Source organism: Kogia breviceps, chromosome X (genome assembly GCF_026419965.1).
Source record: "Kogia breviceps isolate mKogBre1 chromosome X, mKogBre1 haplotype 1, whole genome shotgun sequence".
Classification (NCBI taxonomy): Eukaryota; Metazoa; Chordata; class Mammalia; order Artiodactyla; family Physeteridae; genus Kogia; species Kogia breviceps.
Window position 1 is genome coordinate 57,179,166 of NC_081330.1, and position 19,393 is coordinate 57,198,558.

Genomic DNA, 19,393 nt, shown 5'->3' on the forward strand with positions numbered 1-19,393 from the left:
ACATCAGAAATACATCTACACGTGGAACTTCTCCTATAGAACACCCACCGAACGCTGGCAGAAGACCTCAGACCTCAGACCTCAGGCAAGAAACCCCCCCACGTACCTTGTTAGGGCAAAAGAAAAAAGAATAAACAGAGACAAAAGAATAGGGACGGGACCTGCACCAGTGGGAGGGAGCCGAGAGGGAGGAAAGGTTCCCGCACACTAGAAGCCCCTTCGCGGGAGGAGACTGCGGGTGGCGGAGTGGGAAGCTTCAGAGCCGCGGAGGAGACCACAGCCAACAGGGTGCGGAGGGCAAAGCGGAGAGATTCCCGCACGGAGGATCGGTGCCGATCAGCACTCACCAGCCCGAGAGGCTTGTCTGCTCATCCGCCGCGGCGGGCGGGGCTGGGAACTGAGCCTCGGGCGGATCCCAGGGAAAGGTCTGGAGTTGGCAGAGCGAAAACAGCCTGAAGGGGTTAGCGCACCACGGCGGGCCGGGAGGGAGTTCGGGAGAAGTCTGGAGCTGCCGAAGAGGCAAGAGACCTTTTCTTCCCTCTTTACCTCCTGCTGCGCGAGGAGAGGGGTTTAAGCGCGCCGCTTAAAGGAGCTCCAGAAACGGGCGCGGAGCTGCCGAAGAGACAAGAGACTTTTTCTTGCCTCTTCGCTTCCTGGGGCGCGAGGAAAGGGAATTAAGGGCACCACATAAAGGAGCCCCAGAAACGGGCGCGAGCTGCGGCTGTCGGCGCGGACAACAGAGACGGGTGTGGGGCGCTACGGTTGCTGCTGCCGCCACCAAGAGGCCTGTGTGCGAGCGCAGGTCACTCTCCACACCGCCCCTCCCGGGAGCCTGTGCAGCCCGCCAGCGCCGGGGTCCCGGGATCCTGGGACAGCTTCCCCGGGAAAACGCGCGGCGTGCCTCGGGCCGGTGCAGCGTCACGCCGGCCTCTGCCGCCGCGGACTCGCCCCACATCCGTGCCCCCCCACCCACCGCCTGAGTGAGCCAGAGCCCCCGAATCAACTGCTCCGTTAACGCTGCTCCTTTGACCCCGCCCTCTCTGAGCGAAGGGCAGACGCCCTCGGACGACCTGCGCACAGAGGCGGGGCCAGGTCCAGGGCTGAGCCCCAGGAGCTGTGCGAACAAAGAGAGGGGGTGGTCCCTCCCAGCAGCCTCAGAAACAGCAGGTTAAAGCTCCACAGTCAGCTTGAAGTGCCCTGCATCTGTGGAAAACCTGAATAGACAGCGAAATATCCCAGGTTGAGGAAGTGGACTTTGGGAGCAAGATATACAATTATTTTCGCCTTTTTTCTTTTTGTGAGTGTGTATGTGGGTGCTGCTGTGTGAGATTTTGTCTGTGTAGCTTTGTTTTCACCATTTGTCCTGGGGTTAGACCGACCATTTTTTTTTTTTTCTTTAATAGAAATTTTTCTTCTTAATAATTATTTTGTTATTTTAATAACAGTATTTTACCCTACTTTATTTTGTCTTCTCCCCTTTCTTTCTTCCTTTCTTCCCTCCTTTTCCTATTTCCCTCCTTCCTTCCTTCCTCCCTTCCTTCCTTCCTCCCTTCCTTCCTTTATTCCCTCCTTCCTTCCTCCCTTCCTTCCTTTATTCCCTCCTTCCTTCCTCCCTTCCTTTCTTCCTCCCTCCCTTCCTTCCTTTATTCCCTCCTTCCTTCCTCCTTTCCTTTCTTCCTCCCTCCCTTCCTTTCTTCCTCCCTCTCTTCCTCTATTCCTCCCTCCCTTCTTTATTCCCTCCTTCCTTCTTCCCTTCCTTTCTTCTTCCCTCCCTTCCTTTCTTTATTCCCTCCTTCCTTCCTCCCTTCCTTTCTTCCTCCCTCCCTTCCTTTCTTTATTCCCTCCTTCCTTCCTCCCTTCCTTTCTTCCTCCCTCCCTTCCTTTCTTTATTCCCTCCTTCCTTCCTCCCTTCCTTTCTTCCTCCCTCCCTTCCTTTCTTTATTCCCTCCTTCCTTCCTCCCTTCCTTTCTTCCTCCCTCCCTTCCTTTCTTTATTCCCTCCTTCCTTCCTCCCTTCCTTTCTTCCTCCCTCCCTTCCTTTTATTCCCTCCTTCCTTCCTTTCTTCCTCCCTCCCTTCCTTTCTTTATTCCCTCCTTCCTTCCTCCCTTCCTTTCTTCCTCCCTCCCTTCCTTTCTTCCTTCCTTCCCTCCCTTCCTCCTTTCTTCCTTCCTTTCTTGACTTTCTACTTTTTTCTCCCTTTTGTTTTGAGCCGTGTGGATTAAAGGCTCTTGGCACTCCAGCCAGGTGTCAAGGCTGTGTCTCTGAGGTGGGAGAACTAACCTCAGGACACTGGTCCACAAGGGACCTCTCAGCTCCACGTAATATCAAATGGCGAAAATCTCCCAGAGATCTCCATCTCAACACCAAGACCCAGATTCACTCAAGGACCTGCACCAAACAGTGCTGGACACCCTATCCCCAACAAAGAGCGAGACAGGTCTACAGCCCCATCCATTAGCAGAGAGGCGGCCTAGAATCACAGTAAGGCTACCGACATCCCCATACACGCCCCCAGAGGTGGACCTACCCACCAGGGAGACGGGATCCACCCTCATCCACCAGAACAGGGGAACTGGTCCCCCCAACCAGGAAACCTGCTCAACCCACTGAACCAACCTCAGCCACTGGGGACAGCCACCAAAAATAGATAGAAATTCGAACCTGCAGCCTGCAAAAGGGAGATCCCAAACATAGTAAGATAAGCAAAATGAGAAGACAGAAAAACACACAGCAGATGAAGGAACAAGATAAAAACACACCAGACCTAACAGATGAAGAGGTAATAGCCAATCTACCTGAAAGAGAATTTAGAATAATGATGGTGAAGATGATGCAAAATCTTGGAAATAGAATAGACAAATTGCAAGAATCAGTTAACAAGGACCTAGAAGAAATAAAGAGGAAGCAAGTAACGATGAGCAACACAATAAATGAAATGAAAAATACTCTAGACGGGATCAGTAGCAGAATAACTGAGGCAGAAGGACGGATAAGTGACCTGGAAGATAAAATAGTGGAAATAATTACTGCAGAGCAGAAGAAAGAAAAAAGAATGAAAAGAAATGAGGACAGTCTCAGAGATCTCTGGGACAACATTAAACGCACCAACATTCGAATCATAGGGGTCCCAGAAGAAGAAGAGAAAAAGAAAGGGACTGAGAAAATATTTGAAGAGATTATAGTTGAAAACTTCCCTAATATAGGTAAGGAAATAGTCAACCAAGTCCAGGAAGCACAGAGAGTCCCATACAGGATAAACCCAAGGATAAACACGCCGAGACACATAATAATCAAACTGTCAAAAATTAAATACAAAGAAAACATATTAAAAGCAGCAAGGGAAAAACAACAAATAACACACAAGGGAATCCCCATAAGGCTAACATCTGATCTTTCAGCAGAAATTCTACAAGCCAGAAGGGAGTGGCAGGACATATTTAAAGTGATGAAGGAAAAAAACCTACAACCAAGACTACTCTACCCAGCAAGGATCTCATTCAGATTTGATGGAGAAATTAAAACCTTTACAGACAAGCAAAAGCTGAGAGAGTTCAGCACCACCAAACCAGCTTTACAACAAATGCTAAAGGAACTTCTCTAAGCAAGAAACATAAGAGAAGGAAAAGACCTACAACAACAACCTGAAACAATTAAGTAAATGGTAATAGGAACGCACATATCAATAATTACCTTAAATGTAAATGGATTAAATGCTCCCACCAAAAGACACAGACTGGCTGAATGGATACAAAAACAGGACCCATATATATGCTGTCTACAAGAGACCCACTTCAGACCTAGGGACACTTACAGGCTGAAAGTGAGGGGATGGAAAAAGATATTCCATGCAAATGGAAATCAGAAGAAAGCTGGAGTAGCAATTCTCATATCAGACAAAATAGACTTTAAAATAAAAACTATTACAAGAGACAAAGAAGGACACTATATAATGATCAAGGGATCGATCCATGAAGAAGATATAACAATTGTAAATATTTATGCACCCAACATAGGAGCACCTCAATACATAAGGCAAATACTAACAGCCATAAAAGGGGAAATCGACAGTAACACAATCATAGTAGGGGACTTTAACACCCCACTTTCACCAATGGACAGATCATCCAAAATGAAAACAAATAAAGAAACACAAGCTTTAAATGATACATTATACAAGATGGATTTACTTGATATTTATAGGACATTCCATCCAAAAACAACAGAATACAAATTTTTCTCAAGTGCCCATGGAACATTCTCCAGGATAGATCATATCTTGGGTTACAAATCTAGCCTTGGCAAATTTAAGAAAATTGAAATCGTATCAAGTATCTTTTCTGACCACAACGCTATGAGACTAGATATCAATTACAGGAAAAGATCTGTAAAAAATACAAGCACATGGAGGCTAAACAATACACTACTTAATAACGAAGTGATCACTGAAGAAATCAAAGAGGAAATCAAAAAGTACTTAGAAACAAATGACAATGGAGACACGACCACCCAAAACCTATGGGATACAGCAAAAGCAGTTCTAAGAGGGAAGTTTATAGCAATACAATCATACCTTAAGAAACAGGAAGCAACTCGAATAAACAACTTAACTTTGCACCTAAAGCAATTAGAGAAGGAAGAACAAAAAAACCCCAAATTTAGCAGAAGGAAAGAAATCATAAAGATCAGATCAGAAATTAATGAAAAAGAAATGAAGGAAACAATAGCAAAGATCAATAAAAGTAAAAGCTGGTTCTTTGAGAAGATAAATAAAATTGATAAACCATTAGCCAGACTCATCAAGAAAAAAAGGGAGAAGACTCAAATCAATAGAATTAGAAATGAAAAAGGAGATGTTACAACTGACTCTGCAGAAATACAAAAGATTATTAGAGATTACTACAAGCAACTCTATGGCAATAAAATGGACAACCTGGAAGAAATGGACAAATTCTTAGAAATGCACAACCTGCCAAGACTGAACCAGGAAGAAATAGAAAACTTGAACAGACCAATCACAAGCACTGAAATTGAAACTGTGATTAAAAATCTTCCAACAAACAAAAGCCCAGGACCAGATGGCTTCACAGGCGAATTCTATCAAACATTTAGAGAAGAGCTAACACCTATCCTTCTGAAACTCTTCCAAAAGATAGCAGAGGTAGGAACACTCCCAAACTCATTCTACGAGGCCACCATCACCCTGATACCAAAACCAGACAAAGACGTCACAAAGAAAGAAAACTATAGGCCAATATCACTGATGAACATAGATGCAAAAATCCTCAACAAAATACTAGCAAACAGAATGCAACAGCACATTAAAAGGATCATACACCATGATCAAGTGGGGTTTATTCCAGGAATGCAAGGATTCTTCAATATACGCAAATCAATCAACGTGATACACCATATCAACAAACTGAAGGAGAAAAACCATATGATCATCTCAATAGATGCAGAGAAAGCTTTTGACAAAATTCAACACCCATTTATGATAAAAACCCTGCAGAAAGTAGGCATAGAGGGAACTTTCCTCAATATAATAAAGGCAATATATGACAAACCCACAGCCAGCATTGTTCTCAATGGTGAAAAACTGAAACCATTTCCACTAAGATCAGGAACAAGACAAGGTTGCCCACTCTCACCACTCTTATTCAACCTAGTTTTGGAAGTTCTAGCCACAGCAATTAGAGAAAATAAAGAAATAAAAGGAATCCAAATAGGAAAAGAAGAAGTAAAGCTGTCACTGTTTGCAGATGACATGATACTATATATAGAGAATACTAAGGATGCTACCAGAAAACTACTAGAACTAATCAATGAATTTGGTAAAGTAGCAGGATACAAAGTTAATGCACAGAAATCTCTGGCATTCTTATACACTAATGATGAAAAACCTGAGAATGAAATTAAGAAAACACTCCCATTTACCATTGCAACAAAAAGAATAAAATATCTAGGAATAAACCTACCTAAGGAGACAAAAGACTTGTATGCAGAAAACTATAAGACACTGATGAAAGAAATTAAAGATGATACAAATAGGTGGAGAAATATACCATGTTCTTGGATTGGAAGAATCAACATTGTGAAAATGACTCTATTACCCAAAGCAATCTACAGATTCAATGCAATCCCTATCAAATTACCACTGGCATTTTTTACAGAACTAGAAAAAAGAATTTCACAATTTGTATGGAAACACAAAAGACCCCGAATAGCCAAAGCAATCTTGAGAACGAAAAATGGAGCTGGAGGAATCAGGCTCCCTGACTTCAGACTATACTACAAGGCCACAGTAATCAAGACAGTATGGTACTGGCACAAAAACAGAAATATAGATCAATGGAACAGGATAGAAAGCCCAGAGATAAACCCACACACATATGGTCACCTTATCTTTGATAAAGGAGGCAAGAATATACATTGGAGAAAAGACAGCCTCTTCAATAAGTGGTGCTGGGAAAACTGGACAGCTACCTGTAGAAGTATGAAATTAGAACACTCCCTAACACCATACACAAAAATAAACTCAAAATGGGTTAAAGACCTAAATGTAAGGCCAGACACTATCAAACTCTTAGAGGAAAACATAGGCAGAACACTCTATGACATCAATCACAGCAAGATCCTTTTTGACCCATCTCCTAGAGAAATGGAAATAAAAACAAAAATAAACAAATGGGATCTAATGAAACTTAAAAGCTTTTGCACAGCAAAGGATACCATAAACAAGACCAAAAGACAACCCTCAGAATGGGAGAAAATATTTGCAAATGAAGCAACTGACAAAGGATTAATATCCAAAATTTATAAGCAACTCATGCAGCTCAATAACAAAAAAACAAACAGCCCAATCCAAAAATGGGCAGAAGAACTAAATAGACATTTCTCCAAAGAAGATATACAGATAGCCAACAAACACATGAAAGAATGCTCAACATCATTAATCATTAGAGAAATGCAAATCAAAACTACAATGAGATATCATCTCACACCGGCCAGATTGGCCATCATCAAAAACTCTAGAAACAATAAATGCTGGAGAGGGTGTGGAGAAAAGGGAACACTCCTGCACTGCTGGTGGGAATGTAAAATGATACAGCCACTATGGAGAACAGTATGGAGGTTCCTTAAAAATCTACAAATAGAACTACCATATGACCCAGCAATCCCACTACTGGGCATATACCCTGAGAAAACCATAATTCAAAAAGAGTCATGTACCAAAATGTTTATTGCAGCTCTATTTACGATAGCCAGGACATGGAAGCAACCTAAGTGTCCATCAACAGATGAATGGATAAGGAAGATGTGGCACATATATACAATGGAATATTACTCAGCCATAAAAAGAAATGAAACTGAGTTATTTGTAATGAGGTGGATAGACCTGGAATCTGTCATACAGAGTGAAGTAAGTCAGAAGGACAAAAACAAATACCGTATGCTAACACATATATATGGAATCTAAAAAAAAAAAAAAAAATGTCATGAAGAGATTAGTGGTAGGAGGGAATAAAACACAGACCTACTAGAGCATGGACTTGAGGATATGGGGAGGGGGAAGGGTAAGCTGTGACGATGTGAGAGAGTGGCAGGGACATATACACACTACCAAATGTAAATTAGATAGCTAGTGGGAAGCTACAGCATAGCACAGGGAGTTCACCTCTGTACTTAGTGACCACCTAGAGGGGTGGGATAGGGAGGGTGGGAGGGAGGGTGACAAAAGAGGGAAGAGTTATGGGAACATATGTATATGTATAACTGATTCACTTTGTTGTAAAGGAGAAACTAACCCACTATTGTAAAACAGTTATTCTCAAATAAAGATGTTAAAAAATAAAAAAAATAAAAAATAAATAAAAAAAAAAAAAAAGAAGAGTTGGGAGACCAGAAGGGGGAGCTCTCATGTCCTGTGATGAAAGCAAAACCCATAGGAAGAAGAAACACTCCTCTTCTTTCCTGGCAAAGACTCAACCAATGAAAAGTCATGGCCTCTTTGTTTATTATAGCCCTTCCAACTTTTATTTCCACCCTACAAAAAGAAAATGCTATCCCTTGCTGTGTGGGGACTTGTGTGTGGCTCACCATGGTTGCAGACCCCATATTGCAATCCTCTGCTGATCCTGAATAAACCCATCTTTGCTACAGAAATATCTGCTGCAATATATATTTCAGGTCAACATTTTGGTGGCCTGGACAGGGACCAGAGAAAACCCTCTGATGGATATGGGGATGGTGAGCAAACAGGTGCAGTACCCATTTGAGGTACAGCTAGTTATAATTGAGCCCATTGTTGCTCACTGTTTTCTTGATGACCACATGGTTTGAAGTTATGTCTTTATCCTGGATACAAGCTCACACACTCTTTGTGCTATAAGGTCCTCAGGTTTTATTCAGGATCCATTTTAAGGTTTTGCTTTTCTGGTTAAGACCTTGTTCTGTATATGAGTCGTTGTTTGGCACTTCAGTCTGATTTTGAGCTCTGTCTCAACCAAAGCTGGCTGAAAATGTCTTTGGCCCAATTCCTTTGGGAAGGAACTGCTTCAAATGAAACTGTGCCAGTTTTTTTAGACTTTCAGCCTATTCCTTTGGAAAGCCTATCTCTGGAGATTGGCAAAAAAAAAAAAAAAAAAAAAAAAAACAACCAAAAAACAAAACAAACAAACAAAAAAACCTTCAGTCTGGCTCCTCCTCAGAATCAAGCTGTCTTCTTAGTACTGGCTGGGATTGTCTCGTTAGCTGTTAGAATTGAGCTATTTGTACTGTAAGCTGTTTAAGCTGTTTGAAAATTGTTCTTTACTCTAGAGGAAAAACCTCTTATAAATGGAATCCCAGTTATCTAACTATTTTGAGGGTGCTCCAACCCACAGGGATTCTGGCCAATATTATGTTTAAAAATCATGGTCCTTTGTCATGTGCATTTCTAACTACTTGGACGAACCTGACCAAAGGCAATTTTAGAAAATCAATGGAGATTATGAAGAACTTTTGAAATCCTCAAAATTAATTTTCTTGAAACTGAGTTGGACTACAATAGTTAAAAAATCTCCAGAACTGAGTGGAATGCTTATTTCTATTAGTATTTTAAGACTTCCCAATGTTATGAGGAGTCTAAAATTGCCTCTCTACAAAATAAGATTTTAAGATTAACTGAGGCTAACAAACAATTAAAGAAAGATATAATGTCTCCTGAAGACTTACTTAAGCTCTAGCTTCTTTGTCTCAGGCTCTACATCTGACACCATCTTATCTCTCTCCCTCAGCTCCTCATGGCCAAACTCCACTTCTGGCACCATCTTCCTCCTTCCCTTCTATTCTGCATATAGCTCCCCGATACCCTCAATCCCCCCATATGAATTCTCTCACCTAACTTCCCCTTTTCTCTGAAATTCTCCTCATTCCCTTTTCCTCTGAACTTGTACAAGCATGTCCTTTTAAGATTAAGTCTTTCAAGAATTCAGAAGGTAAAATCTTAATTTTTTATATTCCCTGGTCTAAAGCTGAACTGTGAGCCATAGTCAAAGATTTTCTCAAAGTAACCAAAGTTTTTCACAGGTATGCTAAGGAATTTAATATAGTGTTTAAAACTTATAAGCCTGGTTTTCCAGCTTATGACAGCTAGTTCATAAGCTTGCCAATGAAGACCAAGCTCAGCATTGAATAAAACACACTAATTGGGAAAATCCTGAAAGGTCTCTAGAATTACAAGCAGGAGACCAGCCCACTGACTTATATGATCAGGCTCAAGCAATTGCTAGGTGAATTCACTGAGCAATTCCTAGGGCTTTTCCAAAGCCTGATGATTGGAACAAAATTCAGGCTTGTACACAAAAATCTGATGAATGTTTTCATGATAATTACAATTGACTTCAGATTGTTTTTAAAGAAAATTCTGGTCTTCCTTCAGATGTTTATTTCACCTAACTAGCTTTTACCTCTATGTATATTAATAGGCTGAACTGGGACCTTTCCCTTCTTGTAAAAAGACAAGGATTGAACGGGAAACTATGTTCATTCCAGATTTAGTTAATCTGGAAAACCAGCTTTCTCACACTCTAGATGAGTCACCACCAAGTAAAACCAAGAGGGACCCTGTGGGGCTCCTGAGCACAAAAGCCTTTCTGTGTCCTCTATTTCTTGATTACAAGAAATAGGCTTCATTCAGTCTCCATGATTTTCCCTGAGTTCAAACTGTCAGATTCAAACAGTTTCTAATTAGGGAAAGGAGGGGATGCAGAGACAAGGAACAGTCAGAGAGGGGAGGGGAAGATGGTAGAAGAGTAAGACGCAGAGATCACCACCTCCCCACAGATACATCAGAAATACATCTACACATGGAACAACTCCTATAGAACACCCACTGAATGCTGGCAGAAGACCTCAGACCTCCCAAAAGACAAGAAACTCCCCACGTACCTGGGTAAGGCAAAAGAAAAAAGAATAAACAGAGACAAAAGAATAGGGAAGGGACCTGCACCAGTGGGAGGGAGCTGTGAAGGAGGAAAGGTTTCCACACACTAGAAGCACCTTCGTGGGCAGAGACTGCGGGTGGCAGAGGGGGGAAGATTCGGAGCCATGGAGGAGAGCACAGCAACAGAGGTGCAGAGGGCAAAGCAGAGAGACTCCAGAACAGAGGATCGGTGCCAACCGGCACTCACCAGCCTGAGAGGCTTGTCTGCTCACCCGCTGGGGCAGGCGGGGGCTGGGAGCTGAGGCTTGGGCTTTGGTCAGATTGCAGGGAGAAGACTGGCTGGTGGAGTGAACACAGCCTGAAGGGGTTAGTGCACCATGGCTAGCCGGGAGGGAGTCCAGGAAAAAGTCTGCACCTGTCGAAGAGACATTGTCTTCCCTCTTTGTTTCCTGGTGCATGAGGAGAGGGGAATAAGAGCACCCCTTAGAGGAACTCCAGAGACGGGCATGAGCTGTGGCTATCAGCGTGGACCACAGAGACGGACATGAGACACTAAGGCTGCTGCTGTCGCCACCAAGAAGCTTGTGTGCGAGCACAGGTCACTATCCACACCTCCCCTACAGGGAGCCTGTGCAGCCCGCCACTGCCGGGGTCCCAGGATCCAGGGACAACTTCCCTGGGAGAACCCACAGGGTACCTAAGGTTGCCCATTCTCACCACTCTTATTCAACATAGTTTTGGAAGTTCTAGCCACAGCAATCAGAGAAGAAAAGGAAATAAAAGGAATCCAAATTGGAAAAGAAGAAGTAAAGCTGTCACTGTTTGCAGATGACATGATAGTATACATAGAGAATCCTAAAGATGCTACCAGAAAACTCCTAGAGCTAATCAATGAATTTGGTAAAGTAGCAGGATACAAAATTAATGCACAGAAATCTGTGACATTCCTATACACTAATGATGAAAAATCTGAAAATTAAATTAAGAAAACACACCCATTTACCACTGCAACAAAAAGAATAAAATATATAGGAATAAACCTACCTAAGGAGATCAAAGACCTGTATGCAGAAAATTATAAGACACTGATGAAAGAAATTAAAGATAATACAAATAGATGGAGAGATACACCATGTTCTTGGATTGGAAGAGTCAACATTTTGAAAATAACTCTACTACCCAAAGCAATCTACAGATTCAATGCAAACCGTATCAAACTACCACTGGCATTTTTAACAGAACTATAACAAAAAAATTCACAATTTGTATGGAAACACAAAAGACCCAAATAGCCAAAGCAATCTTGAGAATGAAAAACAGAGCTGAATGAATCAGGCTCCCTGACTTCAGAGTATATTACAAAGCTACATTAATCAATACAGTATGGTACTGGCACAAAAACAGAAATATAGATCAATGGAACAGGATAGAAAGCCCAGACATAAACCCACAAACATATGGTCACCTTATCTTTGATAACGGAGTGAAGGATATACAGTGGAGAAAAGACAGCCTCTTCAATAAGTGGTGCTGGGAAAACTGGACAGCTACCTGTAAAAGTATGGAATTAGAACACTCCCTAACACCATACACAAAAATAATCTCAAAATGGATTAAAGACTTAAATGTAAGGCCAGACACTATCAGACTCTTAGAGGAAAACATAGGCAGAACACTGTATGACCTAAATCACAGCAAGATCCTTTTTGACCCACCTCCTAGAGAAAAGGAAATAAAAACAAAAATAAACAAATGGGACCTAATGAAACTTAAAAGCTTTTGCACAGCAAAGGAAACCATAAACAAGACCAAAAGACAACCCTCAGAATGGGAGAATATATTTGCAAATGAAGCAACTGACAAAGGATTAATCTCCAAAATTTACAAGCAGCTCAATAACAAAAAACCAAACAACCCAATCCAAAAATGTTCAGAAGACCTAAATAGACATTTCTCCAAAGAAGATATACAGATTGCCAACAAACACATGAAAGAATGCTCAACGTCATTAATCATTAGAGAAATGCAAATCAAAACTACAATGAGATGTCATCTCACACCCATCAGAATGGCCATCATCAAAAAATCTAGAAACAATAAATGCTGGAGAGGGTGTGAAGAAAAAGCAACACTCTTGCACTGTTGGTGGGAATGTAAATTGATACAGCCACTATGGAGAACAGTATGGAGGTTCCTTAAAAAACTACAAATAGAACTACCATACGACCCAGCAATCCCACTACTGGGCATATACCCTGAGAAAACCATAATTCAAAAGAGTCATGTACCAAAATGTTCATTGCAGCTCTATTTACAATAGCCAGGACATGGAAGCAACCTAAGTGTCCATCAACAGATGAATGGATAAAGAAGATGTAGCACATATATACAATGGAATATTACTCAGCCATAAAAAGAAATGAAACTGCGTTATTTGTAGTGAGATGGATGGACCTGGAGTCTGTCATACAGAGTGAAGTAAATCAGAAGGAGAAAAACAAATACCGTATGCTAACACATATATGTGGAATCTAAGAAAAAGAAATATATCATGAAGAGCCTAGGGATAGGAAGGAAATAAAGACACATACCTACTAGAGAATGGAGTTTAGGATACGGGGAGGGGCAAGGGTAAGCTGTGACAAAATGAGAGAGTGGCATGGACATATAGATACTACCAAATGTAAGGTGGATAGCTAGTGGGAAGCATCCTCATAGCGCAGGGAGATCAGCTAGGTGGTTTGTGACCACCTAGAGGGGTGGGATAGGGAGGGTGGGAGGGCGGGTGATGGAAGAGGGAAGAGATATGGGAACATATATATATGTATAACTGATTCACATTGTTGTAAAGCGGAAACTAACACACCATTGTAAAGCAATTATACTCCAATAAAGATGTTTAAAAAAAAGAATAAGTAAGGTAGAGTGGGAACTCAAAAAATAAAAATAAAAAAATAAAATAAAACTGTATGGCCAAAGATTGAGTGGAAGTAATTATAAGGTTGAACAAGCTTAAATTCATGTTACTTTTACTCTATACTCTCTTCCAGTATTTTGTGCTTTGTAGCAAAATTTATTAGCCTATTAATGAGAACAGTGAGCTATTTCATCGAGGAAAGAAGATAGATGCATGCATGCATATTTGGCTTCCTCGTTATAAAATTAACCATGGTGATTCAAGGTAAGAGTTATTTTCAAAAATCTTATTCACATATTACAAATAGAAATCCTCATCTCTATCTTCCCCTTTTTTTTAGAGATACAATTAGCTATTTTAAAGTGTACAATTCATTTGTTTTTAGTATATCCATAGAATTGTGCAACCAATTACTACACTCTAATTCCAGAATACTATTATTACCTGAAAGGAAACCCATTACCCATTAGCTATCAATCCCTAGTTTTTCCTTTCTCATCTCCTTTTAAGTTTGCATTTTAAGCCTTTTCAAAATTGTGACTTTTAAAATTTTGTGCTAGGCATTTAGGAAACGGTTTCTCATCAAGAACAAAATGCTTAAAGAAAGAAATTTACTGACATCTTCTAATATTTCAAGCAAGTGCTATTGCCTAGCATTAAGACACTCAGAGCTCTGAGCAATGTAGGGACATCTGTCTAATACAGATTAGCAAAAAAATGAATGAGAGCATCTATTACTTTCAAAATGGACAACATTTACAATGGTGAGAAAGTATGAAGCATTTGAGATTAGAAACAAGGCACATTGCCTCCTTTACTATTAATGATAATATATAACTGCGTCACAAGTATTAAGAAGCAAAGGACGACATTGACATATCTATAATATTTTCTCTGTCTCATTTTATTTTTATATAAATTTATTTTATTTATTTTATTTTTGGCTCTGTTGAGTCTTCTTTGTTGGGCGCAGGTTTTCTCTAGTTGCAGCGGGCAGGGCCTACTCTTCTCATTGCGGTGGCTTCTCTTGTTGTGGAGCACGGGCTCTAGGCTCATGGGCTTCAGTAGTTGTAGCTTGCGGGCTTTAGTGCGCAGGCTCAGTAGTTGTGGCACACGAGCTTAGCTGTTCCGTGGCATGTGGGATCTTCCCGGACCAGGGCTGGAACCCATTTCCCCTGCATTGACAGGTGGATTCTTAACCACTGCACCACCAGGGAAGTCTCTGTCTCATTATTCTTATTTATTTATGCCTTTATTTTTACTGATTTTATATCTATTTCCCAATGTTCAAGGCCAAACAGAAAGACATCTGTAGGTTTCTCTGCTGTGCCTTAAATAAACCTCATTATTAATTATCCAAGAAGTATAATTCCTTCAAATAGATATTGGGTAATAGTTATAATCTCTTCTCAGTAACATGATTGCTTTCTATTGTCCTTAGTCAAAATTAATGTATACATTTGTGGTACACACTATATGACTAATGACCAAGCCATATCAATAGAAATAAAGTTATTGATTAATGTCCAAAACATATTTGATAAATTGGCAACCTCATGTTTATGATATGGATGTGAACTTGTGCTTATACTAAAATTACTAATGCTCAGAAAAAATATTTTCCTTTATCATATCAGTTCTTAGCTAGTTTGCTCAGGTCATATAATCATTCCTCAACTCCTGGTTTGAACCACAGTATCACAGTATATGTTCTACAAATGAAAAGTCATTTCTCATAGGCTACACCTGAGGCAGGAGATAAAGGAGCTCCAGGTTAGGCATTTACAACTAGCTTCCTGTTTACATTTCATGGGGCAGGAAAAGTGGGCTTCGGGTCAGACACTTACAACTAGCCTCCTGTTTGCATTTCCTGAGACAGGAGATAGGTGGGCTTCAGGTTAGACATTTAAAATCAGCCTCCTGCTTGCTCTCTGAAATGGAAGCAATGACAGAGACAGAGTAAATAGCCAAGCTTTATCTCTTATGGATGCCTTAAGATAACGGTCATGGCAAGAACAAAGAGGGACAAAACCTTTTTTGGGTAAAGGATCAAGAGATCTCCGCTCCCCACTCCCCATCCTTGGGGCAAGGGATACACTACGCATGTGCAGAAAGGCTCTGTGGAGGTCAAAAGTCAGGGGAAAACTCCAGGCCATGGTGACTCTTGCTTCTCCCAGACGTCTTCATGTCGGGATCCATGTTGACCAAGAGGTGTGTGTGTACCTAAAAGAAGGGTCCTGAGACAAATTAGCCAGTGGGGACAAAACAAGATGATTGGCCAGAAGAGAGACAAAGACCCAGAAAACTGCCCCCTTATAAAGAATTTAAACTTCTCAAAGGCGCGAATCTCTGAGTTCACCCGTGAGTCTTTCCACATGTACTCTGCTTTTCCAATAAACTTTTTACTTTTCTCTTTACCTTTTGCCTCCTCGCCTGAATTATTTCCCTATAAGGCAGGCAAAAACTGGGAGACCCGTGCCCTAGCCCCTGGCCTCTGTGGTCTAGTGGTTAGGACTCCAAGTCCGGTAAATAAGATCTTGCTTCCCGCTACCACTCGCTGCTGCTTGCTACAAGCTGCCACTTACTGCTGCGTGCTTCTGAATTCGCACCTACTACAATAATCAGAATATTGTCTGATTACCCATTCATGATAGTGATAGCTTATCATTTTCACAGGTTCTGCCTACACTTAAGGGGGAAGGGAGTATACAAAGGTGAGGGTCTTTCAGGGTGTCGACTTAAAAAAAAATGCACAACGTGAGAAATGCAAGTTAAGTTTTATTTGGGGCAAAATGAGGACTACAGCCTGGGAGATAGCATCTCAGATAGCTCTGAGAAACTGCTCCAAGGAGGTTCGGAGGTAGGTCAGTATATATGTGATTTTGGTGAAGGGGGAGTACATGCAATTAAGCACATATTTTTGCAGAAGTTTTCTGCTAGTCTTGTGAATGTTACTGCTAGTCACAAGGAGCAGTCGTCACCATGAAGGATTTTAGTGCTTTGTAGATATGAGGAGATTCAAGAATTGGGCTCATAAAATTGGCTCCTGAAAATATCTATCTGAAGACCTGTTCTGCCAGTTTTTCCCAGCGCACCCAATGCCTCACTTCTGCTCTCCACCCTGAATTCCTTTCAGGAGTGTTAAAAGTCAGCAGCTGCAGCAGAACATGATTTAATCCTTGTAGAAGTAGATGGCAAGTGCCAATTTGTAGTTGACAGGGGTCATTCTTAGAATTCTTCTGATAAATGGAATATTGCCTACCTTATCAGTAAACAAAAGATGTCGCAGTCATCAGCAATTGCAGCCCTCCAACATGAGCTGGTGAGCCCTGAGGTAACTCAGTAGGGAAGGAAAACCTGCCATTTACCAGCCATTAGACTGCAGCCACTATGAGCCCTGAGGAAACTCAGGATGTGAAAATACAGGATACTGGCCCCAGATAGCTGAGGTGCATATCAAAGGAATGATTTCAGTGAGCCCAGACTCTTTTGCATCTTCCCATATAAAGAAAGGCACTAAATTCCTTAACTTGGGATATCTGGTTTTCTTCAATTAACAATAATCTTTTGATGTTCAGACTACCTGCCCTTTGTTGCAAAACTTCTATACAACTTGGCTCCCCAGCTGGCCTCCTGAGAGCAGTTCTCTCAGGGTTACTAGAGATGCTGCCTCCTGGGCTTGAAGTCCTAAAAATTTCTGCTGAATAAAAGTTAACTCTCGGGCTTCCCTGGTGGTGCAGTGGTTGAAAATCTGCCTGTCAATGCAGGGGACACGGGTTCGTGCCCCGGTCTGGGAAGATCCCACATGCCATGGAGCAACTGGGCCCGTGAGCCACTATTACTGAGCCTGCGCGTCTGGAGCCTGTGCTCCGTAACAAGAGAGGCCGCGATAGTGAGAGGTCTGCACACTGAGATGAAGAGTGTCCCCCGCTTGCCACAACTAGAGAAAGCCCTAGCACAGAAATGAAGACCCAACACAGCCATAAATAAATAAATAAATAAATAAATGAAATTTTTAAAAAAGTTAATTCTCGACTTTTAGGTTGTAAATATTTTTTAAGTAAACACTTCCTATCACACCATCTTTCCTCAAACCCAAAGTATTTTATATAGTATTTTCATCTTCTACACATTAAATATATATCTAAGACAATGTATTATGAATAGATGATATAAGTATATATAATAACATACTTACCAGGATTATTCCATACTTTCTCCCTGATTTGTTATTGTGAAAAAAAAAAAAAGCAAAGTAATTTAGTGGGGCAGGTGGAAATTACATAAGCACCTGATTAATACAATTATCCAGTATTTCTTGTTTTTTTTAATGCTCACAGCAGAAGTCTGCTTTAAGAGAAACTATATGAATGTTTCAGAGAAGTTTATGATATTTAATGGAGTATAAAGACAGGTGACAAGCAGGAAACATAACAGCTGGTTGGTCCATATTCTTAAAGAATAGTGTTCTTTCCCAGCTCTGTAGGGGGTCATGGTGACTTGCTGTTTGCTTTGTATTGATACATGCTTACCTGGTCTATGTATCCTTGGTGAACTTTATATAAACTATCAGTATGTCATTTTGATGTATGATCCTTTGTCTCAAAAATGTGTATGACTGTACCTTTAACTTCTAACAGGTGGAAGACTTCTCAGCTTTCTGAGAGTCTGCTTCACAGGTTATGATCCTCATTTTGACTGGAATAAAATTTCTTCTTCTTCTTAACTAGATAGTTAATAGAATTTTCATTGCCACCAGCCTCTCACTTAATTAGATAGTCCAGACTGCTCTGTGTCTCTCAACTGAGCAAATCCCAGTGTCTTTCTACTGGGCTCCCCCAGTATCTTTCAATTGTGGGTCACTCCCTAGTATTTTTCAATTGTGGGGCCAGGTACTTATTAGACACCACCAAATAAAACTCAGGATCATCAAACCAATAATTGGGAGATTGAGAACCAGGAGAGACTCACCCAAATTCATCTGGACTCTCTGAGGAGGCAGAAGGGCACAAAAGTCCTCTTTTGGTAGCAAGGATCTTGTTCCTTGAAGAGTTCAAGCAAGGGAGAGAAGTCTGTTCTCAGTCCCTTCATTGGTTTCCAAAACTATATTGATTGAAAAAAAAATGCACAACCAAGAAGTTCAGAATTATGTTTTATTCATGGCCTTATTGAAGACTATAGCCTGGGAAGAGAGCCTCTCAGATAGCTCTGAGGTACTGTTCTAAAGAAGGGGAGCCAGAATATATAGGAGTTTTTTCAAAAAACAAAAAAACAAAGAAACAAAGCCCAATAGTGATCATAAAAAATTAGTGCTAATTAAAGAAACATATCTCAAGTTAATGAATTTAGCATTTTTCTAAGTATGGAAGATGCTGGAGTCTGGGCTATTGAAATTATTCTTTTGATATGCACCTTAACTGCCTAAGGCCCTATCCTGTTTTTCTCCATCTTGAATCCCCTCGGGGTGCACCATTGGGGTTGGCTGCAGTGGCTAACGGCTTTATGGCTACAGTGTCCTTTGTTGTCTGAAATGGCAGGCAACATTCTTTGTCCATAACTATTTTTGATGCCTCATAAAAGTGTTTTTATGCAGTATTTTTCTTTCTGTGCCTGGCTTATTTCACTGACAGGGTGCACTGAGAAGAGTACTCATTTCTGTGGTATTCTTCACAAAAAATAACCTCAATCTAATCATGAGAAAACATCAGACAAATCAAAATTAAGGAATTTTCTATAAAATATCTGACCAATATTCTTCAAAAATGTAAAGGTCATGAAAGAAAAAGAAGAAAGGAAGACAGAGAAATTGTCATAGAGAAGAGGAGAATAAGGAGATGTGATTACTAAATGCAACATGGGCTCCTGAAGCATTAGTAAAAAAAAAAAAGTGATGATATCTTAATAAAGTCTGTAGTTTAGTTAATATTTTTATTCTAAAGCTAATTTCTTAGTTTTGAAAATAATTCTATGAGATCCCAAAAAGAAAAAGAAAATTCTTATAGGAAACATAAAAAAATGTATTAGTTTATCATTCCAATTTATTAATGTAATTT